The sequence below is a fragment of the Mustelus asterias genome, unplaced genomic scaffold (genome assembly GCF_964213995.1).
Source record: "Mustelus asterias unplaced genomic scaffold, sMusAst1.hap1.1 HAP1_SCAFFOLD_288, whole genome shotgun sequence".
NCBI classification, from domain to species: domain Eukaryota; kingdom Metazoa; phylum Chordata; class Chondrichthyes; order Carcharhiniformes; family Triakidae; genus Mustelus; species Mustelus asterias.
In genome coordinates, this window is record NW_027590253.1 from 325,122 (window position 1) to 351,460 (window position 26,339).

The 26,339-nt window shown below is 42.9% G+C and overlaps 4 non-coding genes across 4 annotated transcripts; 2 read left to right on the top strand and 2 right to left on the bottom strand.

Annotated features, from left to right (window-relative positions):
- Positions 1–3,209: 3,209 nt before the first annotated feature.
- Positions 3,210–3,283, top strand: trnan-guu (transfer RNA asparagine (anticodon GUU)). Its single transcript has one exon. It is a non-coding gene; the product is annotated as a tRNA-Asn (tRNA).
- A 5,475-nt stretch (positions 3,284–8,758) lies between these two features.
- On the bottom strand, positions 8,759–8,830 carry trnac-gca (transfer RNA cysteine (anticodon GCA)). The gene has a single exon. It is a non-coding gene; the product is annotated as a tRNA-Cys (tRNA).
- Positions 8,831–11,592: 2,762 nt separating this feature from the next.
- On the bottom strand, positions 11,593–11,665 carry trnak-cuu (transfer RNA lysine (anticodon CUU)). Its single transcript has one exon. It is a non-coding gene; the product is annotated as a tRNA-Lys (tRNA).
- A 3,907-nt stretch (positions 11,666–15,572) lies between these two features.
- On the top strand, positions 15,573–15,645 carry trnat-ugu (transfer RNA threonine (anticodon UGU)). The gene has a single exon. It is a non-coding gene; the product is annotated as a tRNA-Thr (tRNA).
- Positions 15,646–26,339: the final 10,694 nt, after the last annotated feature.

The following is a 26,339-nucleotide window of genomic DNA, read 5'->3' on the forward strand; positions in this document are numbered from 1 at the left end:
CTTGCAGATGTTGCTGTGGCAGGGTTGTGTGGTGTCATGGTCGCTGTTCTCCTGAAGGCTGGGAAGTTTGCTGCGGACAATAGACTGTTTGAGGTTGTGCGGTTGTTTGAAGGCAAAAAGTGGGGGTGTGGGGATGGCCGTGGCGAGATGTTCGTCTTCATCAATGACATGTTGAAGGCTCCGGAGGAGATGCCGTAGCTTCTCCGCTCCGGGGAAGTACTGGACGACGAAGGGTACTCTGTCCACCGTGTCCCATGTTTGTCTTCTGAGGAGGTCGGTGCGGTTTTTCGTTGTGGCACGTCGGAACTGTCGATCGATGAGTCGAGCGCCATAGCCTGTTCTTATGAGGGCATCTTTCAGCGTCTGGAGGTGTCTGTTGCGATCCTCCTCATCAGAGCAGATCCTGTGTGTATGGAGGGCTTGTCCGTATGGGATGGCGGCACGGTAGCACAGTGGTTAGCACTGCTGCTTCACAGCTCCAGCGACCTGGGTTCGATTCCCGGCTTGGGTCACTGTCTGTGTGGAGTTTGCACATTCTCCTCGCGTCTGCGTGGGTTTCCTCCGGGTGCTCCGGTTTCCTCCCACAGTCCAAAGATGTGCGGGTTATGTTGACTGGCCACGCTAAAAATTGCCCTTAGTGTCCTGAGATGCATAGGTTAGAGGGATTAGTGGGTAAATATGTAGGGATATGGGGGTAGGGCCTGGGTGGGATTGTGGTCGGTGCAGACTCGATGGGCCGAATGGCCTCTTTCTGTACTGTAGGGTTTCTTTCTATGATTAACGTGTTTAGGGTGGAAGCTGGAGAAGTGGAGCATCGTGAGGTTATCCGTGGGCTTGCGGTACAGTGAGGTGCTGAGGTGAGCGCCCTTAATGGAGATGCGTGTGTCCAAGAATGCAACCAATTCCGGAGAGTAGTCCATGGTGAGTCTGATGGTGGGATGGAACTTGTTGATGTCATCATATAGTTGTTTCAGTGATTGTTCACCACGAGTCCAAAGGAAGAAAATGTCATCGATGTATCTAGTGTATAGCATCGATTGAAGGCACTGTGCGGTGAAGTCGTCTTGGTCGAACCTGTGCATGAAGAGGTTGGCATATTGAGGTGCGAATTTGGTCCCCATGGCTGTTCCGTGTGTCTGGATGAAGAACTTGTTGTTGAAGGTGAAGACATTGTGGTCCAGGATGAAGCGGATGAGTTGTAAAATTGCATCTGGAAACTGGCAGTTTTCGGCGTTGAGTACTGAGGCCGTTGCAGCAATGCCATCATCGTGGGGGATGCTGGTGTAGAGTGCCGAGACATACATTGTGACGAGGAGTGCTCCTGGTTCAACTGCTGCATGTGTGTTGAGTTTCTGTAGGAAGACCGTCGTGTCGCGACAAAAGCTGGGGGTTCTTTGTACCATGGGTTTCAGGATGCCCTCGACATAGCCTGAGAGGTTCTCGCACAGGGTCCCATTGCCCGATACTATGGGACGGCGGGGTGTTTTTGCCTTGTGTATCTTTGGGAGGCAGTAGTGATCTCCAACGCGGGGAGTACGTGGGATGAGAGCACGGAGGGTGCTCTGAAGGCCCGGATCAAAGGTTTTGATCGGAGTGCTGAGTTGACGGGTGTGTTCTTTAGTCGGATCTGTGGGTAACTTTCTGTAGTGTTCCTCGTTGTTCAGTTGTCGGTACACCTCTTTGCAGTAATCCGTTCTGTTCAGTATGACGATGGCCTCTGAGTGCGGAATTGTCTCCTCAACTCAGTCCTAAATGGTTGACACACCATCCAATGGTTGACACACCATCTTACACCTGCATAACTTTTCTTTTCAACGGGTAAAGGTTGGAAATGTAGGAAGTTTTAAACAAGTGAAATCCAGGGGCTAGAAAGCATAACAACAGGAAACAGCTCTGATAAGGAACAATTCAGGAGAGATAAATGAACAAGTACTGTGTTGTCCATGGCCTGAGAGTGAGGAAAGCAGAGTATCACAGAATGTCTGCACCGCAGCATGAGACCATTCACAAGATCTTTGAAGCAGTCGCGTGTCCTGTGGATAATAGGGAGCCGGTGGGTGTACTGTACAGTGATTACACAGGAGCTGCAGTGATGAGGTTGGTGGATTTTGGAAATTGAGAGGAACACATGAGCAGCTTGTGTGACTACTTCACCTCATTGCCGCTTTTATACGGCAGCGAAAAGTAATCGTTGTTGCCACTGGATGAAGGACTAACTTATGTTCAACCGGAACAGAACACTTTGAAAGAGAGACTTGCCTCTGGTGGAAATAGATCTGAGATGGAAATAATGAAATATAAAATGAAGTAAATTAGATTAAACATCCAACGTATTAGAAATATTGGGTTTACAGTAAGTGACGTGAACTGATGCTGTGATCGCAGATAGAGAACTGGGACCACCATCACACCGAGTGAATCCGCTGTCTGTTTAAATGTTGATCAAAGAAAACTTTTAATCATCTTGCACAATGGAACATACGGGAACTCAATCAAGAAGCAACCTTCACTCACAAATAACAGAAAAGGTCAATTTCATCTCGCAACTTTCAGCCTTTTGCCATCTTCTGTACATTTACCAAGAAGATTTATAAAGTAAGTGAATAGAGTTTGTGATGGTTAAAAAAAAACGCGTTCACACCCTTGGTGTACGTAAGCCCAGTGACGCACACAGAGGAGCAAACATAAGTATAGACCACGCGAGACAGAGGACTAACGAGCGACAAAACGGGAGCTTAGAATAAAGGGAATATAGCTTAGGGATAGAGCATTTGACTGCAGGTCACGACGTTTCTGCATTCAAATCGAATGCCTGCTTCCGTGCTTAATTGATTTTTTTTCAATTAAAACTGCCCTTCATTGACTGGAAAGTGCTTTGTGACGTCCGCAGGTCGGGATAGGTTCTATATAAATGCAAATATTTCATGATCTTCAATCCGAGTCCTCTGTTACTGAGCCCAGTCAGTGGGAACAGTCTGTCCCTCCCTGCTCTTTCAAACGGCCCTTTTCCATGTTAAGAGAAGGGATTAACCATTACACCACAACAACACTGTGGGGTAAAATAATAAAATATACATGTTTAGATTTGTAAACGATGCCATCATTTGGTCCTTCTGTGTCAGGTTTGGTGAAAATTGAATTGGCGTCTAACTTGCAGCCAACACGCTGTCACCCTGATTTAGGATGCCTTGTAGGTTTCAGTTGTGTCAGTCTCTGTGGCGCAATTGGTTAGCGCGTTCGGCTGTTAACCGAAAGGTTGATGGTTCGAGACCATCCAGGAACGGGGCTTTCAGTATTTTTTCCACTTCATCTGCTTTTCTTGTCTTTCGGTTTTTGAGTGTCACTGAGTCCTTGGGCAACATTTTAAAAAAAAACTTATCGTGTGTTTCTGCCTCTACTGTTAGCCGACGTTAGTTTATTGAACATTTATCTCTGACATATTATTTGTAACAATTTATATATTTCAAAAATTATTAAACTCAATAACTGAACTCGAAACTTTAACCCATGTTTGATCTTGGGTTTCCATTTTCCTGCCCATTCCTCTTCTTTCTCAGTTAGATCAGGAATCTGTCTGTCCCAACCTGAAATGTGTTCAATGAGGGAAATACACAGTAAGTCGGCAAAGATCAGTGGAATGAGGACTGAGTTAAACTTTCACCAGAATGCTGCTTTTATAATTGAAAAGTCCTGAGATTGAGAGCAGAGAGTTCACATTTGAGGCGTTTCAGTTCTTTGAGAGATGAATGCCTGCCGTGTTTTACAAGGTAAGTTTTCACAGGATCAGTAATGATGAGGTTGGTGGGTTTTGGAAATTGAAAGTTACATGTGAACAGCTTGTGGGACTATTTCATTTATCATTGCCGTCTTGCCGTTTTATGTTCTGATAAAACCTGTATTTATAATACAAGCATGAGATGGTGGAAATTCTCAGCAGGTTTGGCAGAATCTGTGCACACGCATCAAATTCTAAACACTTCCATGTGTCACCTGTGTTCCTGAAGTATACTGATCCTTGTGTTCAAAAAAAGTTGATAAAAACTTTTCAAAGCAGCTGCCCATCTCTAAGTGTTATTAAATATCAAGGAATCACATTATCTCACAGCCATGTGGCATTTACACTCCCCCAATGCTTGAATAATATTCTGCAACTGCATTCATGGAGAAAGAGATAAAATTCGGGACAAATGTTATTTTCTGAATCTTATGTTAGATCAATGACTCTGGCACATGGCTAAGGTTTGCAACCGAATTATATTTCAATAAAACAAGGATTTAAATTGCAATCAGACTGCACGGTTTGATATTCTCGGCCGGTCACATTGGTCATGAGCAGAGTTTCTGGATTGTCGGAGTTAACATGTTCATTTCATATACGATGAGTTCCCCGATTCAAAATAAGGTCGAAACATTATCGAAATTAATATTTTTTTGAATTTTCCCCGATTCTTGATCGCTGTTGCATATGAACTGGATTGGAGCAGACAAAATGTAAATTTGTTCTTTACCATTTATTGAAAAAGAATACCCTCAGCAAAGTCGCCGCTGGCATACTGTTGCTTTTCTGCTTCCACTGTCACACTCACGATGCAGCTGATGCAGGCTAGATGGCTTAGCCATGGCAAATGAGTGATGTTCCGGTTCTACAATGGCAAAAGTGCCTCAGCAAGGTACTCTGGGCTTACATTTTCTGGTTAATGTTTCAGCCATTCATGACTGAGATATGGAGATATTTCTTCACTCCAAGGCTTGTGAATCTTTGGAATTATTTGACTTATTATTGTCACATGTATTAGCATACAATAAAAAGCATTGTTTCTTGCGCGCTGTACAGACAAAGCATACCGTTCATAGAGAAGGAAACGAGAGAGTGCAGAGTGTAGTGTTACAGTCATAGCCGGGATGCTAGAAATTGAATTGAAGCATTGTGAGAGAGTTTAAAAGAGTTAGAATGAAGTTTTAGAAGCATAGAACGAGAGTAAAAGATAGAGTTAGAAGGTATGCTGGGCACAGCTTCCAAGAGTTCGCCTCGCTCGGACGCCATCTTGCATCAATTCTGTAGCGGCACAGAGGTCTGTGAATCTTCAGTTGATGAAGACTTTGAGGTGGAGAGTTGTTGGAATCTAAGTGAATGAAGGGCTGTTGGTATAAGCTGGGAAATTGGGATTGAGGCTGTGGATCTGCCTTGATTCAGTCATGGAGGAGGCTCAATGGTTCATGTGACCCAATTCTACTCCATTGATGCTGTTCATTGGCAATACCAGATACGGCATCAATAGGTTCTGCTGGTACCATTGATGAGCTCAGGGCAGTAATGATGTGGAGTTTCCGGCGCTGGACTGGGGTAGGTACAGTAAATAATCTCACAGCACCAGGTTAAAGTCCAACAGGTTTATTTGGTAGCACAAGCTTTCGGAGCACGCCCCTTCATCACGTGAGTCACCTGATTCGGACAGTGCTCCGAAAGTTCGTGCTACCAAATAAACCTGTTGGACTTTAACCTGGTGCTGTGAGAGAACTGACTGGGCAGTGATAGTAGTTGAAGCGTGTGATTGAATCTCATCCAGTTCCTTAACTTTATGAAATACCTTTGTTATCACACAAATTCCAACGGAACGCAAATGTAAATTATTGTTTGCAATTGATGGGTTTGTGGAACCAGTTTCCTTGAATCATTGCACCGCAATGTTTCTGTGGTGTAGTGGTTGTCACATTCGCCTTACACACGAAAGATCCCTGGTTTGATCGCGGCAGAAATACTTTCATCATAAACAGAAAAGGTTGGAAGGTCTAATGAGACATGACAGCATCTGTGGAGAGAGGAAAGAGCCAAACTTTCAAGTCTGGATGACCCTTCGTCAGAGCTCCGGACTCGAAACGATGGCTCTATTCTCTCTCGACAGCTGCTGTCAGACCTGCTAAGATTTTCCAGCATTTTTCTATTTTTGTTTTAGGTTCCAGCATCCGCAGTATTTTGCCTTCACAAAAAAAAAACAAAAGCTTTTAATTTCAGAGGGATTCGACTACTGGAATTATTTGCGCGTTTGTCACTAAACATGAGCTGACCTACTGAGTATTCCCAGTATTTTCTGATTGTAAAGTGAGGAATCACTGAGCGAAAGGGAAAAAAAAGGATTTTTGTGATAGGGCACAAAGCAGGATGGATTACATGACACCATGAATGGTGGAAAAGACAACATCGAGGAAGTGATGGTGGAGCCTGGGTGGTCTAGTGGTTCAGAGTCAATGTTTCCATAGCTATGGCCCGGAATTGATGATAAACTGTTAACTAAACAGAGCACTTTGCTCAGCACGGACTGAATTTCTGGAGATGAAAGTATCTGAACATAAAGGAAGAAGGCATAATTTGCTTCAGTTGGTCATAAGATGTTAGAATGACTGTGTGACAATGTCAGTAGCAAAAGTGACTTGAAATGAAGCGGTGGAGACAGAGATGGTTATCAAAGAATTTCAAATCTCTAATATAAGCTTTCCTGGCATGCCGTGGTCAGGTTTAATCGCCATGTTCCACGTTGGAGTACCAGGCAAGTAGCGAATAACTTCTTATTTAACTCTTCATTAAACGAAAGCACGCCTCACAGTGTCTGTTAAGGGAGAAACAAGATCAATCTTCAGCTGTATGCATTGTATTAGAGCCGGAAAAATCAGAGATGTAACAATAACAAACTCTGAAGAAGAATGACACGGCAGACATTTATCACAAAAGCCACTGACACACATGTCAAATTCTTCCTCTTTCAAGTCTCATCGATTGACTCCTTGTTCTCCACCTCGGATATTTCCACATCCATTAAATATCACCCACCTGAAAATTCAATCTCTTCTTCGCTCCACTGATGATGATACACCAACTCCACGCTGGGCGCAGGAATTGGCTCCATAGCTCAGTGGTTGCATCAGTTGGACAGTTTAAAGTTTATTTATTAGTGCCACAATTAAGCTTACATTAACACCGCAATGAAGTTTCTGTGACAATTACGTCATCGGCAGAACCGGCACCTTCTCGGGTAAATTGACAGCTAATTTAGCATGGCCAATGTACCTAACCAGCACATCTTTCACTCTGTGGGAATAAGAAGGGGCACCCGCAGGAAACCCACGCAACACGGGGAAAGCATGCAGACTCTGCACAGACAGTAACCAATGCCGGGAATTGAAACCGGGCCCCTGGCTCTGTGAGGCATCAGTGCCACCATGTTGCCCAGAAAGATCTTATCTTGTTCATAAACGGAGAAAGAGCAGACAATGTTTGTAAAGGTGACCTAGCTCTTTTTTAATTGATTAGAAATGGGTGTCGCTGCCGGCCAGCATTTATTGCCCATCCTGGTTGCCCTGGGACAGTTAGGATCAAACACTTTGCTGCAGCTCTGGAATCAATGTCGGCCAAGACGGATAAGGGACGGCAGATTTCCTTCCCTAAAGCACATTACCGAACTCAATGTTTGTTTTTCCGACAATCGACAATGGTTTCATGGTCATCAGTAGATTCTTAATTCCAGATAGTTTTTATTGAAAAACAATTCTACAACGTGCCGTGGCAGGATTCAAAAGCGGGGCCCCATAAAATTGGATGAGTTTCTGGATAAATAATCTCGCGATAATATCACCAGGCCATCGTCTTACCTAATATAAGCGTTTGTCTTGAGAGATTTGGGTGTGTTTGTACATGGAACGCAGGAAGATAGCATGGTGGTGCAGCAAACAATAGGAAGGGAATAGCATTTTGGTTTTTATTGCCAACAGATTGCTGTACAAGAATAAAAACACCAATTTACATTTATACAGGGTTTTGTTGGGAGCAAGTGTGAAATATTGGGTGCAGTTCTGATATCCACAATGCTTTTCATTTTAGAAAAAGGCTATCCTTCCAATGGAGACGGTCCACTGGGTAGGTTCCTGTGATGAGAGAGTTCTCCTGGGATGAGAGGCTGTGTAAATTGCGCTGAAATTCCCTGGAGTTTAGAAGACTGAGAGACAATTTTATTGAACCTACAGAATACTGAGAGATTGTTTCCCAGTCTCAGATGAGGACTCATCGGAGAACTGACACACAAACACATCCAGCCAAGACTCTAGTTCTTAACTTTAATTGCATATTTGAAATGAATATATATTATACCATGTGATATGGATGTTATGAATATTCATTAAATAAATAATGTTGACAACACCTGACAACAGTCGAGCGGCAACACTCGAGAAATATTTTTATTGTTGCCTCGGTTCACAAGCCGGAAATACGCGACAATGAATGCTTATGGGAAAATAAAAGTACAACGACCGCCTCTGGATGGGACTGAGCCACCAAACATTTGCTTAAAGTCGAACGCAATAACGAATTCCGCAATTAAGACGAAGACACACTATATTAGGGTGTCAACGAGTGCTGTTATATATCCAACCCCAATTCTCTTTTTTAAAAACATAGTCGAGAACTACAACATGACCACATCGTTTACAATACTATGCAAACCCCTTTGACTACTTTACCCCCCACAGTGTTGCAGCGATTTAGGGGTTTCCCGCTTCTCCCAACATGGGAAAGGGCCGTTTGATAGAGCAGAAAGGGACAAACTGTTTCTATTGACGATTGTCAGTAACCAAAAATTGGGACTGAAGGTAATTTATGAAAGACAGAATTGTATTTCTGTGACGCCTTTCCCGGTTGGTGGACGTCACAATGCGCTTTGCAGCCAAAGAAAGAGAGTCACAATTGAAACTAAGACAAAGATAAGGAAGGGGGCACTCGGATTTGAACCGAGGGCCGTTTGATCTGCAGTCAAACGCTCTACCACTGAGCTACACCCCCTCAGCTGTGAACTGATGCTCGGGATCCAGCATAGTCTTATTAAGTGGTGGAGGGGGTTCCAGTGGTCAGACTGCATCACGCTTTGTCTCAGAGTTACTGGTTTCTGAGTGAAGTCGGAGAGCTCAGCGTTTAAGTGAGCGAGATGTTTTCTTGTGATTTGGCTGAGATTTGGATCCAGGTCTGGGAGATGTTTGTGTCAATCTAACCGATAAAATCAACTCCATTGTCATGCAGATTTGAACTTGTATCCCCATCTCTATTGGCAGCGCTTTGCAGCCTATCACTGTCCTTCACTATCTGTGTTTGTTCTTGAACTGTTGCCCATGTGACATTTCCAATTCGGACACAAATATAGATCTAACTCCACTGCTTCTGACAGAGCTGTTTTCGACCAGGAAACGACTCAGGTTTGTTAAATGGATTGTAAAAAACTTTAAATCCTGGCATATCGAAGCCGATATATGACCCTGAAAGCGCCAAATCCTAAGCACTGGACCACCAGGATTTCATTCTCCTGGTTCTCCCATAGACTGGATACAGGAATATGCACAGTGCCAATTATTCACAGTCGCATTCTCCTTCCTGTCTTGTGCACGTTGTTCAGCTTTGAAATTATTCATTTTTTTCACATTAGCTTCCAGTGTGATGAAAGCAGAGCAGTGATAAGCGGAAGTTTTTCAACAGATTTACCACAATAAGGTTTATAACAAACATTACTCTTTGAATGTGGTGAGCTACAATGAAATTTAATGCAGTAGAAGGTAAGTCACTCATTCTGACAGTAGGTACCAGCAATTGCAATGTAAATATGATGTCGGGATACCGGCGTTGGACTGGGGTGGGCACAATAAGAAGTCTGACAGCATCATGTTAAAGTCCAACAGGTTCATTTGCTCCGATAATAAAATCAATTTGCTTTGTTTGATCAGCGCCCCAAAAGCTCCTGACTGCAAATAGACCTGGTGTTGTCAGACTTCCCAATGTAAATATGAATTGTTGTTGGTCATTGACAGGATTGTGGAATGGGGCTGATTTTTCCTTCTTCCTGTTCAACCTGCCACAAGTATCCCTCCCGTTTTCGACCAGGAAGCAATATCCACTCTCCTTAATTCATGTGTTGCACGAAAGCAATGAATCATCATTCCCTAACCGCGAATCGAACCCAGACCATGGCAGTGAAAGAAGCGAATTCTATCGACGAAACCAACACGGAAATTGAAGTGACCTGAGCATTATTGAGCAATTCTGGGCGTGTGTGTACGTGTGTGATTTCGGAGAAAGGTCACGTGCTCTCGGGTAATCCCTGATGAATGAAGCCTCCGACCTCTTTATCGCTGAACGTTTTGTGTTCTTGAGAAATCGTCCTCTGGGGCTGATGAAATGAGGCCAGGAGAGTAACTCACTGCACCGTCCGCAATGTGATTGCGGTGCGATTTGCTGAAAGCTGTTAATTTCATAAAAATAATCTTTTTGCGAATTGTAAATGAAATGCCCTTCAGTACCCGGTAAGAATTCTCACAACACCAGGTTACAGTGCAACAGGTTTGTTTGAAATCACGAGCTTTCGGACCGCAGCTCCTTCATCACTCAGGCTGAGGATTCACCACATTTTTCTGTCTTTGAATGAAAGCAATAGATATCTCGTCAATTCCCCTGTGTCCTGAGTGGACAACACTGATTTCCACAGTACACTGCTTTAAATGTTTGTTTTCAATGTGAAATTAGGTGGTTTGATTCCATGTGAAGGATTTAAACTTACACTCTTCCGGGACGATGGTGACATAGTGCTAAAATCAGTGGAGTATGAATCCTGTGGCCCAGTCTCACAGGTCACGATTCCACCGCAGTCTAGAACTGAAACGGAAGTGAAAGCTCGTCTCAGTAATGAAGCTTTGTTTTCTGATTGTCATGAAAACACATCTTGCAGAAAGAAATCTGCCATCCTTCTCCTTTCTGGCCTCCATTGGACTCCAGAGGAAAGTCAATGTGATTGACTCTTAACTGCCCTCTGAAATGGCCCAGAAAAATACTCAGTTCAGAGGGAAATAGGGATGGACAACAAATGCTGGCATTGACAATGAAATATATATTGCATTAGCAGCATTTTAAGAAATGATTAATTCTCATTTTGTTTCATTTCATGTGAAACAGTGTGACATATTCTGGTGTCTTATTATTTAAAACCTCAACCTTTCAACTGTTCAAACAGGTAAGATCCAGTCAGAGAAAAGTGATCCACTGTGATCCAAAACTAGGTTTTGTAGTTGCTGCAAATCCCACCTCAAAACAGAAAATGTTGGAAGCACTCATCGGCTTCAACAGCTTCTGTGGAGAGGGAAAGAGAGTGAATGATTCAGGTTGCTGACCTTTGACCCTAACTGGAAAAAAATAGTGATTTAATGGTTTACAAACAATTACAGAGTCATGGAAAATAGAGAGGGAGAGGAGAAAAGAACAAACGGTCTTTTGATCGGATGGAAGGCTGGAGGGATTGAATTACAATGGAGATGATTATTGTTCCCACTGACACAATCTCGCAGATCTGGGTTTAAATCTCATAATAAATGAGAACAAAACCTCTCGCTGAGTTCAGCGCTAAACTCCCGCCTTCCAGTGAACTGGAGGCAGTTTTCAATCTCAAACCCACAACTCTGAGATAAACAACACAGAAAGGAGAAAGACTCAGTTTGAGCGGTGACACTTCTGGAGGAATGGAGATCTGGAATTCACTCAGGAATGAGACAAAGTTTAAAAATCCATGTCGCCCAACGTGGGGCTCGAACCCACGACCCTGAGATTAAGAGTCTCATGCTCTACCGACTGAGCTAGCCGGGCACACGTACTCAAATGCTTTCCATAACCTAAAATGCATGGAGACAAATACGGTTTTTCCATCTGGTGTCTCAGCTTGTTCTGATTTCAAAGTTTGCAATGAATCCACCGACAGAATCCCCAATTCCTATCCACTCATCTCAATCATTACTTACATTATTCACATCTTCCAATTCTTAGCTTCACCTCTCCCAAATATTCCAAACTCCTCTTACATCATTCTCCTTATTTTTCTTTGTTCTTAATAATTTAGCCAGGGGTGGAGGGAACTCAACATTTACACTGTTAAACTGTTTCCCAGTTTCCGACTTTTCAACAAGATCACCTCTGATTATTCTAAACTCCAGAGCGAACAGACTCATCCCACTGATTCTCTCCTCCCAGGAGAAACTCATAAATCAATCCAGTGAACCTGGGTTACACACAGACAGCTAAATAATGGACAGAGCAAGGAGCAAAAGATGTCAACGTAATAAAAACATCGTCCGTGAGTCTGAGGGAGATATATAGAGACAATGAAAAACAGAAATAGCGAGTGCGGTACACAACCACAATCCAAGAATGAATAACAATAATCACACAGCCAGCTGTCTGAACCAACAAATATGGGGTCCTCTAAACTGGTGAACAGAGATCAAGTGAATGGCCACAAGCATATTAACCTTTTAATGTCTTGATTTTCTTGTGTGAGTGTTGTGTTGATAGATTGCCTGCTATCTGTGCTCAGGTTCTCAAACCAAATCCCACGTAAACCATTCCTAACGTTTGCACTGAAAAAACCTGTGACTTGTCCAATACGAAACAACAGCTGATTGAGTGATCGAGCCCAGCGATCGCTCACACGTTTGTGGATGTTTACGTCCCAGGCCCGAGTCATACCTCTCGCCCAACGAGCCGCTGCTGAGGGTGCTGTTCAATGAAAATATTTCCATTGGCATCCAAAGCTGCTCAGACTTCTGCAGTGAAAGGTGAAAATGCTGGAAAAAATCAGAAAGCCAGACAGCTTGTGTGCACAGGAAAAAGAATCTTATATTTTAGCTCCATAAAGTTTCATTGGGAATAACAGGGAATTTTTAGAAATGGAGGAAGTTTTAAACAAATGTTATCCAGCAGCATAACAAGAGGGTTTGAGGCCTCTTGCCGGGTGTAAATCAGGAGAGATTAAATGAGGGAAACAAAGAATTTTAAGGTAATTACACCACAGAATGGGGCCATTCCTCAGTCCCTTACAGGACTCAGTTGTGTTGTGGATGAAGGGGAACCTGTCGATGTAATGTACGTAGATTGCATTGGAGCCACAGTGATGAGTTGGGGGGTTTTGAAAATTGAAAGTTACACTTAGGAACATAGAATTAGGAGCAGAAGTGGCAAATTCACCCCTTCGAGCCTGAACCGTCATGCAATCAGTTCATGACTGCTCTCTCCCTGTTCTCAAGTCCATCTCCCTACCTGTTCCAATATCCCCTCATCCCTTTAATTATCAGGAATATATCTGTCTCTTTCTTGAAATCATTTAATGATTCAGACTCAACCGTGTTATGGGGCAATGCATTCCACAAATTCACGACCCTCAGTGAGAAGCAGTTCCTCCTCATCTCAGTTTTAAATCTACCACCTCTCAACGTATACATTTGACATGGTGTTCGCGATTGCGCAGAAGAAAAAAGATTTCTTCAATCCTATTTAGAATTTTACACACCACGATCACTTCAGCATCTTGTGGGACTATTTCACCTGAATGTGGGTTTCATTTCGTAGCAAGCACAATCGGTGTTGTCATTAGCTGAAGCAGTCACTTATGTTCCATCCAAACTGGACACATTAAGGGATATATGGTAAGTCATTTTGAAAAACACAGTTCACCCGTGGCCCTGGGAGTCCAGTGGGTTGTATTCAGTACTCCCCAGTGTTGTTTGTTTTCAATTCCCGCTCAGGAAACGATTATTTATAGCTCTCGGCAAACTATTAAAAAATAACCTGATTTACTATCTGATCGAAAGCAGATCTACCAATATCAGCCGAGTGAGTTTTGCAAGTCTACATCACAGCTGCAAATGTCACATGTGCAACAGGTCAAGAACAAACACAGTAGCAGAAAGATAGTGATAGGCTGGAAAGCGCTGAGAATAGAGATGGTGATGGAAGATAACATTTGGATGGTAAAAAGGTCAGATTTTGGCGTTCACACTGAATTATTCAACTTTTCCCTCACTCTGCAACGAAAATATTTGGGAAAGATTCTCTCTCGTTTCAAACAGTCGAAAGTGGAATTAATAACTGTAAGTGGAATGTCTGTTGTATGGTGTCACTGATTGAATGTATCAATGGGATGGAAACAGAAGGTGCCGTATTGCAACAGAGACTTGCTTGTGGTGAATGTAGTCTGGCCTGGCGCGAAAAATAAAGCAATACATGCAGTGTGTGTAAAGCAAGTTGTAAAACAGGCGAAAAGCAGCTGGTCTGGTGGTTAGAGTCTGACACTTTCACTGCTGTTTGGATTGGTGGTCAGGTAATGGACATTTGTTGCTCTCATCCAAACCGTAAAAACAAATGTCAGTTATTGCCTTGTGGAACATATAAAACACAATCTCGCCTCATGTCCTGAAGTGAAGACTGAGCAAATTCAACAGGAGGTTTTTTCTTGTCATTTCTGGCAGGATGTTGGGAACCAGACAAGGTTAAGGGCAGTTTAAATGATGCTGGTCCTTCACTGTAGCTCATTCTGTTTCTGACTGGATGTGATTCCTGCTTGTTACAGAGTTCAGGATAAATTGATTCAGTGAAGGAGCAGGCTCAAGCCAACTGATGGACTGTCGCAGCTCCATTGCTGCTAATTTCAATAACGATACCAGTAAAGGACACAACTGCTTACATGGTAACGTAGCCGAGTAATCTAAGCCAGTGGCTGAAGGTCCAGTCTTTACGGAGTTGTTGTGTTCGACTGCTGCCACTGCCAGAATGGGTTTGAGTTTTGGTCCCTGCAGCTGAAATCCAGCATTTCAGATTGAATGCAAGAGTTTGTGCCGTGTCGTTTTTGGCATGAAGAAAGAGGAGCGACATACCAATGTAAACAGTTGTTGAGGTAAAGGAACGAGTGTGGAAGGACTGGAGCAAATTATCGTGGATTCTGGAATCGGAAACAAAAAGAGAAAATGCTGGAAAATCTCGCCAGGTCTGGCAGCATCTGTAAGGAGTGAAGAAAGCTGACATTTCGAGACCAGATGACCCGTTGTCAAAGCTGGGAGGAGTGGAGCTGCTCCGATGGAGAATACAAACGGGAACACCGGTTGAACGGCTGTCTGTCGAATTAAACAGCAGGATTGCAAACATTGAGACTGCAGTCCCGGACCAGGGGATGGATTGGGATTTTCTAACTGAGGTTCAAATCCTGTCATGTGCGATTCCCGTCATTCCTCATTGTGACTATTTTTTAATTGAAAGTTATTGGAAATGAAGCAATGGGTGCAGAGATGATCAACTCACTCCATATTTGTCACATCAGCGTCACTGAGGGTCCAGTGATCAGCGTCGGCGCCGTGACGCGGTTTCGATTCCCAGTCACGGAGTGAATAAATTTTTGTTCATTTCTTCATTCAATAAAAACAGCGTCCGTGAAGGGAACAACAAGCTAAATCTTCCAGCTGGATGAACTTGTATCAGAGCTGGAAAAATCAGAGATGTAACATTGACGATAAACTCTGAAGAAGAACCACATGACACACACAACATACATGTCAAGTACATACACAATACACATGTCAAATCATGTCACTTTCAACTTCTATCTTTTAACTTCTGGCTCTCCACCTCAGACATTTCCACATTCATCAAAAATCTCCGTCCTCAAACCCCATCCTGGTCCTCGATCCACGGATAATGCTGCACTTTCTGGAAGCTCGTTACAGCATTCGGTTCCATAGCTCAGTTGTTAGGGCACTGGTCTTGTAAACCAGGGGTCACGAGTTCAATTCTCGCTGGAGCCTATGGGCGAAGCTTAGCTGGTAGAAGCTGCCGGAAAAGGGTAGAGAGTCCGTGAAAATAGAGAGCTTTGATGAGTGAAGGCGCAGATCGGCTGTAGTTTTGGAAAGCGAATAGATATTTCCTTCTTCGTCAAAAAAATGGAAAGAGCAAGACATATTTGAAGAGATGAAAAAGGTAAGTGTCGATATTGAGCAGAGAATAGATGCGTTTGTACAAGGAATGCATAAGCTGGCATGTAGGTGCAGGCAATGATTGGAAGGAAAATTGCATTTTGGTCTTTATTGACGGCAGACGGGAGTCCAAGTATAACGAGGTGTTGCTGAAGTTGCACAGGGTTTTGTTGAGACCACATGTTGAATATTCTGTGCAGATATGATATTCACATTTAATAAAGGATATGTTTACATTGGAAACGGTGCAGATAAGGTTCAGCAGATGATCCCTGGGATGAGGGAGTTGTCGTATGATGAGAGGCTGAGGAAATTGGGCTGAAAGTCTCTGGAGTTTGGAAGAATGAGAGGCGATTTCATTAAACCTACACAAGTCTGATTGGGTTTGACAGGGTGGAGGCTGAGAGATTTCTTCTGCTTGTCGGGAAATCTAACCCACGGCAGTACAGTCTCAGGAAAATGGGCTGATCATTTCGGCCTAAGATAAGGAGAAATTACTTCACTGAAATGGTTGTGAATCTATGAAATTCTCAATGCCAGGCTGTTATGGAAGCTCCATCATCGAATACATTTAAGGTTGGGATAGACAGGTTTCTGGCCTCTCGGGGAATTCAGGGATATGGGGAGCTGGTGAAAAACTGAGTTGAACCCCAAGATCAGCCATAACGGTATTGAATTTCGGGAACACGCTCGATGGACCGAGTGGTCTACTCCTGCTCCTATTTATTGTCTTCATGTGTATGATCAAGCTAGTATTTCATGTTAAAATAAAAACAGAAAGGGCTGGAAGTTCTCAGCAGGTCTTGCAGCAAATGTGAAGCGGACAGAGAGTTAAGGTTCTGAGTCTAATGTGGCTCTTTTTAAACTAGTAACTGAGTGTGAGTTACAACAATTAGCACAATATCGAGACAGGGAATTGAATTGAATCCAGGCAGTGAAAGCCCTGAATTTAAACTCCTGTATTATTTCGGCAGTAAACTTGTTTAGGAATCTTACCTGCCAATTGAAAGTGGGGAGGTGTGAGAGCACCCCAAGCCAAATGGACCCCCGCTATTCCTGTTTCTGCTTATATTCCCGACATAGATTTACTTTGTGCCCTTCTATAACAGTGAAATATTGTCCAAACTTTGCCAGTCTTGCTGTTACTCAGTAAATTACCAGACTGTTATGACACAGAGGCTCATCCCCTTTATCTCACATCGTAATCTGGAAAAACTATTTGTGAAACTGCGAACTGTTTTTATTTAACATTCAGAGGCTTATAAATAATAAGAATGCCTGCCACTCACTTTGACTGAATAATTAACAAGCTACTTTATTCAAATAACCAAGAACTTTAAGTAAACAAGTAAAACATGTTAATTAAGGTACGGTTCGAATGAAATACTGTTCAAATAATACTAGGAACATTCATGACCAAAGCTGTAATAACAGAGTTTCAGTCAGTCTCAAAGAAATAAGACAAACGGCCTCGATGGGATTCAGAAGATTTTGGAGTTCTTCAGTAATTGTGCGGTGTCTGTATGGTCTTTCTAACTCCGTATCAAAGAACAAAGAACAAAGAACAATACAGCACAGGAACACCCTTCGGCCCTCCAAGCCCGCGCCGCTCGCTGGTCCAAACTAGACCATTCTTTTGTATCCCTCCATTCCCACTCCGTTCATATGGCTGTCTACATAAGTCTTAAACGTTCCCAGTGTGTCTGCCTCCACCACCTTGCCTGGCAGCGCGTTCCAGGCCCCCACCACCCTCTGTGTAAAATATGTCCGTCTGATATCTGTGTTAAACCTCCCCCCCTTCACCTTGAACCTATGACCCCTCGTGAACGTCACCACCGACCTGGGGAAAAGTTTCCCACCGTTCACCCTATCTATGCCTTTCATAATTTTATACACCTCTATTAAGTCTCCCCTCATCCTCCGTCTTTCCAGGGGGAACAACCCCAGTTGAACCAATCTCTCCTCATAACTAAGCCCCTCCATACCAGGCAACATCCTGATAAACCTCCTCTGTACTCTCTCCAAAGCCTCCACGTCCTTCTGGTAGTGTGGCGACCAGAACTGGACGCAGTATTCCAGATGCGGCCGAACCAACGTTCTATACATCTGCAACATCAGACCTCAACTTTTATACTCTATGCCCCGTCCTATAAAGGCAAGCATGCCATATGCCTTCTTCACCACCTTCTCCACCTGTGACGTCACTTTCAAGGATCTGTGGACTTGCACACCCAGGTCCCTCTGCGTATCTACACCCTTTATGGTTCTGCCATTTATCGTATAGCTCCTCCCGACATTATTTCTACCAAAATGCATCACTTCGCATTGATCAGGATTGAACTCCATCTGCCATTTCTTTGCCCAAATTTCCAGCCTATCTGTAGCCTTCTGTAGCTTCTGACAATGCTCCTCACTATCTGCAAGTCCTGCCAATTTTGTGTCGTCCGCAAACTTATTGATCACCCCAGTTACACCTTCTTCCAGATCATTTATATAAATCACAAACAGCAGAGGTCCCAATACAAAGCGCTGCGAAACACCACTAGTCACAGGCCTCCAGCCGGAAAAAGACCCTTCCAGTACCACCCTCTGTCTTCTGTGACCAAGCCAGTTCTCCACCCATCTAGCCACCTCCCCCTTTATCCCATGAGATCCAACCTTTTTCACCAGCCTACCATGAGGGACTTTGTCAAACGCTTTACTAAAGTCCATATAGACGACATCCACGGCCCTTCCCTCGTCAACCATTTTGGTCACTTCTTCAAAAAACTCCACCAGGTTAGTGAGGCATGACCTCCCTCTCACAAAACCATGCTGACTATCGTTAATGAGTTTATTCCTTTCTAAATGCGCATACATCCTATCTCTAAGAATCTTCTCCAACAACTTCCCCACCTCGGACGTCAAGCTCACCGGCCTATAATTACCCGGGTTATCCTTCCTACCCTTCTTAAATAACGGGACCACATTAGCTATCCTCCAATCCTCTGGGACCTCACCTGCGTCCAGTGATGAGACAAAGAGTGGCGTCAGAGGCCCAGCGATTTCATCTCTCGTCTCCCTGAGCAGCCTTGGATAGATTCCATCAGGCCCTGGGGATTTGTCAGTCTTTATATTCTCTAACAAACCTAATACTTCCTCCTTTGTAATGGAGATTTTCTCCAACGGGTCAACACTCCCCTCCGAGACACTCCCAGTCAACACATCCCTCTCCTTTGTGAATACCGACGCAAAGTATTCATTTAGGATCTCCCCTACTTCTTTGGGCTCCAAGCATAATTCCCCACTTTTGTCCCTGAGAGGTCCGATTTTTTTCCCTGACAACCCTTTTGTTCCTAACGTATGAATAAAATGCCTTGGGATTCTCCTTAATCCTGTCTGCCAAGAACATTTCGTGACCCCTTTTTGCTCTTCTAATTCCCCGTGTGAGTTCTTTCCTACTTTCTTTGTACTCCTCCAGAGCTCCCTCCGTTTTTAGCTGCCTGGACCTACCATACGCCTCTCTTTTCTTTTTGACCAGTCCCTCAATTTCCCTGGTTATCCACGGTTCTCGAATCCTACCCTTCCTATCCTTCTTTTTAACAGGCACATGCCTGTCCTGTAGCCCTAACAACTGTTCCTTAAAAGACTCCCACATGCCAGATGTGGATTTACCTGTTTTTGTTAGTTCAACGACGTTGCCCAGTCCATATGACAGTTACTGTGTTGAGCTGGACTTTCCTCCAGTGAAAAAAAAAATCGTTTTCAAATAGACATCGTCAACTGAAAATATAGGTGTGTTTGCCAGAATTAATTGATTTATGATGTTAACAGTGAATATAACCATACTGAATTGGACCTGGCAACACTCAGTTGAGCCTTATGAAGTAGATTTCTCGGGTACCTAGGAATTTGCTGGGGGGATGGATCTGGTCGACATTGAACAGACACAAGCCAGTTTGGGCATGGACACGCTGATTGTAACCAAGCTGAACTAGAACCGTTCAGACTACATTATAGGTATTGAGCAGGGTATGCCAAACTCCAGTGTACCAGTGCAAAGCAGGGGATTTCTGCCTGAAAGTAACTGGGATGGACTGGAACTGAAACTTGGCCGAATTGATACAATTGAAATAGCCTGGCAATAATTAACATAATTGTGAAGAAGGGAGACTGCGCACTCCTAACGTAACCATAGTTAAGTGCCCTTCCCAACGTCACTAATAGATGGGTGGAAGTAGGTTGACTCAATGAGAGATCTTTAGAACCAAATTGCTTTCTATTGTTTGATCGGGATTTTGAACATTTCTGTTGTGTTTTCCACGGACTATTTGCATTTCTCAGTGCAGTCAGAAGCAAAATGCTATGTCCTGTACTGACACGAATATCCAGGCAAATTATTGTTTATGACTGAGATTATGCTATAGTCTCTGGGTATTTCACTCCAGGAGGTTTGAGAATTCATTGGGAAAAAAACCCATTGTATTTGATCAAAACATAAAAGGCAGCTGGGTAGCATCTGTGCTAATTTATTTCTCAAAGTAAATATGAATAATATAAAAGAAAAAAAATCTAATCATTTCCCTGGAGCCTCACGTTATGTATAAGTGTTACAACATTTACTGTCATACCGTACATGCTCAGACCTTCGGATAGAAATGCATGTACCTCCAAAAGGGTTGGTGTTTGCCATTTACTATCCAGTCATTGCGGCTATTGGTGTTCCAGGTACAGTATGGTAGTTAGTTATTAGCATGTAACGTCTTTGTTCAGCTGCAACCTTTTTCAATTTTATTAGTAGCGCATCTACAAGACAAGGAATTCATTTCTATCATTCAAAGTGATGAATTTTCCCCTAAAATATATAGATTCTTTCGGTTAACTGATACATTTTGTCCTCTTTACAGGATCACTTTATTAATTTCAAGAGCTTTATTCTTCATTTTAATGATATAATATCTTGAATCTGTTACCACAATTTATCTGAATGACTGGTGAATATTGCCGTTTGACTCAAATAACAGAAAAAGGTATTCAAATTATAATGTCTCCCGTTGAACTGTGTTCTCCCTGCCTCTGACCTGTGCCACACTTTTGTCCCACCTCACCCGTCCCACCTTGCTATTTACCACTGCAAACTCAATTTAGAAATGTAGTTATATTTTTCTTAGCAATGTTATTGTAGGTGGATTACTTCAAAGTTATTATATTGTACATGTAGTTCGATTACAACATTGACACACTAACTATTACGAATTTTCACTTGGATACCACAGCATAAATCCACTTCTGCAGTATTATTGTTGCTGCTCTTGGAAGTTATAGTTATTGCCGTGCAAACATGTAACTTTTGTATTATCAGTATCATTGTTGTGCTTGAATTATCACATTGTCACCTCTCTGCGCATGTAAATATGTATCATTTTCTCCCTGTTCCAGTGGGCGAATTACCACAATGTTATCACGATATAATTCTCGATATTTTTCGTGTTGTGGATATTGAGAGCAATGGATTGAGTCGCACAAATAATTGCTATCTGAATATAATGAAATATTTTATTGACAGACCTTAGGTGTCAATGGGTTTTTGACAGTATAGGAGGATTGCAATCGCGGCTCTTTGGTGAGTAATTGGTACACACCCATAAAAAACACAAGAACACTATTTTCGTCTCCAGTCTCTACCCTGGACTCTCATTACACAAGTCACCATTTCTCTCCATTCTTTTCTGATTGCTTTGACTATGCTGACCGAGGTACGGTCACTGGAGGTATATTTTGCATGGAATATAAGTGATTTTGGAAATGCCTGCGGTCAGTTGCACGCCTCTCTCTGAAATTTCAGAAGACATATTGAACGGATCCAGTACTGCTTGCGAGCTCCAAAACTGATATTTACCTTCAAATATGCACTTCAGGTCAGATTTGTTCATTAACCACTGCAATGAGAGTAAGACTCTCTCCAATTGCGTCCTTTACATCTGCCAGTTCCAGTATTGCATTATACACCAGCAATTACGGCTAATTCTCAGGTTAGGAGCTCCTTTCAACATTTCCTTTGTAAATTCAGAGAAACGCCAATTGGCTCCCGCTGTTTTGATTGAAGATTTATATTTTGGTTTAATGCAGGCATTTCCAACAGTGAATGTTTAAGAATAATTCTCCAGATGGGGCAACTTTTGAAATTGAACGAGATGGGAACTTTCCAGTTGAACGTGGCAATTAATGTATTTTTAAAATTACATATCCAACGTGTCCTGTAATAAGTTGCTGACTATTCCTGAAGTTGCATTTATGGTTATTCAATATTTTCTTAACTTTCATTACATTGTATTGCATTATGCAGTTCCATGTCACTGACCCAGCTTATTTATAATGCTTATGATTATGTGCATGGGAACCCAAACAAGGGACAGTTTGCAAAGCAGAATCAAGTCGCAAACGTTTCAATTTCTTGCATAATCTTGTATCATTTGGATGGGAGTTGAGGAAATAACATCTTGTCTATCGTGCTGTCACCCATATGTTCCCTTTCCTTCTCTATTTTACAGCTAACTTGGCAGTCATTTTAATCCTATACCGAAGGAGCTGTGGTCTCTCCAGATGTATAATTTACTATGTGGTGTCCATGGCGTTGATGGATCTCTTGGTCATTATCACCAGCGTGATATTAAGCCGGACTGCTGGGATTTATTTCCCCGGCAGTTTCCTGTCAATCACACCAATATGCAGTCTACACGTTGTGATAATCTACGCAACCATTGACAGTTCTGCCTGGTTAACGGTTGCTTTCACCTTTGATCGATTTGTGGCCATTTGCTGCCAGAAGCTGAAAATCAAATACTGCACGGAGAAGACAGCAGCGTGGGTCATAGGGACCGTCTGCACATTGAGCTCTCTAAAAACATCCTTCCTGTATTTTATATTTGAACCTCTGCATATAATTGACAACATACCTTGGTTCTGTGTTATAAAACAATTATTTTATACATCCCCCGCATGGGACGCCTATGATTTGTTTCGAACAATTTCAATGCCCTGTATCCCATTTATTCTGATTTTATTGTTCAATGCTCTGACCGTCAAACACATTGTCGCGGCTAATCGGGCCCGCAGGAGACTCCGGGCACAGAGTAATGGAGAAAAACAGAGTGACCCAGAGGTGGAGAAGCGGAGAAAGTCCATTATTTTACTCTTTGCCATCTCGGGCAGTTTCATCCTCTTATATACGTTATTTTTTGTGACGATACTCTATGTCCGAATTGCAAAGGTTCCTTATTTTTCTGTTCCTGATATTAGTGAATGGTCATTTATCTTGGAGGAAAGCGGATATATGCTGCAGTTTCTGAGTTCCTGCATCAACCCGTTTATTTATGCTGGGACTCAAAGGAATTTCAGAGCCGAGTTAAAGAATGGAGTGAATTATCCACTGAAATTATTTATTAATTTGTTTAAGTTTTGAAAAATGAGATCGAAAACGAAAATTTCATTAAACTCCAACAATTCCTCTACTTCTCAGTGCCACAATAGACCACCCTTCAAATGTTTCTTGTTTGTAGACACGTGCACAATATGCGAATTCAAGAATTTATAAAGAAAACTGAATCACTGTAAAACAAAATCGGTATTGCAATCTTGTGTATCCACGGGATTTGCTTGTCTCCAACCTCAGTGGTGGTCCAGTGATCAAGATTCGAACAGTTTATCTCCACGGCCGCTGTTTGATTCATGGTCAGTTAATATGGACCAAATCATTGTTCACCTATTATAATAATATGACTCATAGGAAATGAGTAACTCTTCTGAACAGTGGAGTGAGAGTTGAACTTATAGACAAGGAACAGGAGGAGCGCGATCAGACACTCGAACGTTCTCAGCCATTTTAATAAGATCGTGACTTATCTGATAGTAATCTGCACTCCTCATAATCAAGAAAACCTAACACCCCCTTGCTTAGCAAGAATCTATCCACCTCTGCCTTAAAAATATTCAAATACTCTGTTTCTACCGCCTTTTCAGGCAGAGTTCCAAAGATTCACCAGCCTCTAGAGCATAGACAATAGAACATTACAGCGCAGTACAGGCCCTTCGGCCCTCGATGTTGCGCCGACCTGTGGGACCAATCTAAAGCCCCTCTAATCTACACTATTCCAATATCATCCAGATGTTTATCCAATAACCACTTGAACGCTCTCAACGTTGACGAGTCCACCACTGCTGCAGGCAGGGCATTCCACGCCCTTACTACTCTCTGAGTAAAGAACCTACCGCTAACATCTGTCCTATATCTCTCACCCCTCAATTTAAAGCTATGTCCCCTCGTGCTAGCCAACACCATCCGAGGAAAAAGGCTCTCACTATCCACCCTATCTAATCCTCTGATCATCTTGTATGCCTCTATTAAGTCACCTCTTAACCTTCTTCTCTCTAATGAAAACAACCTCAAGCCCCTCAGCCTTTCCTCATACGAATTTCCCACCATACCAGGCAACATCCTGGTAAATCTCCTCTGCACCCTTTCCAACACTCCCACATCTTTCCTATAATGCGGCGACCAGAACTGTACGCAATACTCCAACTGCGGCCGCACCAGAGTTTTGTACAGTTGCAGCGTGACCTCCTGGCTCCGAAACTCAATCCCTCTACCAATAAAAGCTAACACACCGTACGCCTTCTTAACAACCCTATCAACCTGGGTGCCAACTTTCAGGGATCTATGCACATGGACACCCAGATCCCTCTGTTCATCCACACTACCAAGTATCTTACCATTAGCCCAGTACTCTGTATTCCTGTTACTCCTTCCAAAGTGAATCACCTCACACTTTTCCGCATTAAACTCCATTTGCCACCTCTCAGCCCAGCTCTGCAGCTTATCTATGTCCCTCTGTAACCTGCCACTTCCCTCCGCACTGTCTACAACTCCACCGACTTTAGTGTCATCCGCAAATTTACTAATCCATCCTTCCACGCCCTCATCCAAGTCATTAATAAAAATGACAAACAGCAGTGGCCCCAAAACAGATCCTTGCGGTACACCGCTAGTAACTGAACTCCAGGATGAATATTTCCCATCAACCACCACCCTCTGTTTTCTTACAGCTAGCCAATTCCTGATCCAAACCACTAAATCACCCTCAATCCCATTTGTCTGTATTTTCTGCAAAAGCTTACCATGGGGAACCTTATCAAACGCTTTGCTGAAATCCATATACACCACATCAACCGCTTTACCCTCATCCACCTCTTTGGTCACCTTCTCAAAGAACTCAATAATGTTTGTGAGGCACGACCTACCCTTCACAAAATCGTGCTGACTATCCCTAATCAAATTATTCCTTTCTAGGTGATTATAAATCCTATCTCTTATAATCCTTTCCAATACTTTACCCACAACAGAAGTAAGGCTCACCGGTCTATAATTACCAGGGTTGCCCCTACTCCCCTTCTTGAACAAGGGGACAACATTTGCTATCCTCCAGTCTTCTGGCACTGTTCCTGTAGGCAATGACGACACAAAGATCAAAGCCAAAGGCTCTGCAATGTCCTCTCTAGCCTCCCAGAGAATCAAAGGATAAATCCCATCCGGCCCAGGGGACTTATCTATTTTTACCCTTTCCAGAATTGCTAATTCCTCCTCCTTATGAACATCAATACCATCCAGTCCAACAGCCTGCATCTCAGTACTCCCCTCAACAACACTGTCCCTCTCCAGTATGAATACCGACGAAAAATATTCATTTAGTGTCTCTCCTATCTCTTCAGACTCCACGCACAACTTCCCACTCCTGTCCTTGACTGGCCCTAATCTTACCCTAGTCATTCTTTTACTCCTGACATACCTATAGAACGATTTAGGGTTTTCCTTGATCCTACCTGCCAAAGACTTCTCATGTCCCCTCCTGGCTCTTCTTAACTCTTTGTTTAGGTCCTTCCTGGCTAACGTGTAACTCTCAAGCGCCCTAATTGAGCCTTCGCGTCTCATCTTAACATAAGTCTCCTTCTTCCTCTTCACAAGAGATTCAACCTCCTTAGTAAACCTCTGAGTGAAAATATTTCACCTCATCTCCGTTCTAAATGGGTGACCACTTACTTTTAAACAGCGGACCCGAGTTCCTGTGTGTGCAACAAGTAGAAACATCCTCTCTACATCCACTTTGTCAGGACCCCTCGGGATCTTATATATTTTAGTCAAGTCAACCCTCATGCTGCTAAATTCCAACAGATAGAGTTTACCCTATCTCACCTTTCATCATAAAACAGCCCACCCATTCCAGGTAGTAGAATGATAAACTTTCTCTGAATACATTTACAGATTTTTTGAAAAAGTTGCTAATACCATACACTGTACAGCAAAATAGTCTCACTCGTGCCTTGCAGAGCTGAAACATTATCGTGGTACTTTTGTACTTAATTCCCCTCACATCAAGTGATAACAATCTGTTAGTTTACCTCATTATTTGATGTACCTGCCTAATAGCCTTTAGCGTTTCATGCACTCGGACACTCACATTCCTCTGCTCCTCAGAGCTCTGGAATATCTCGTC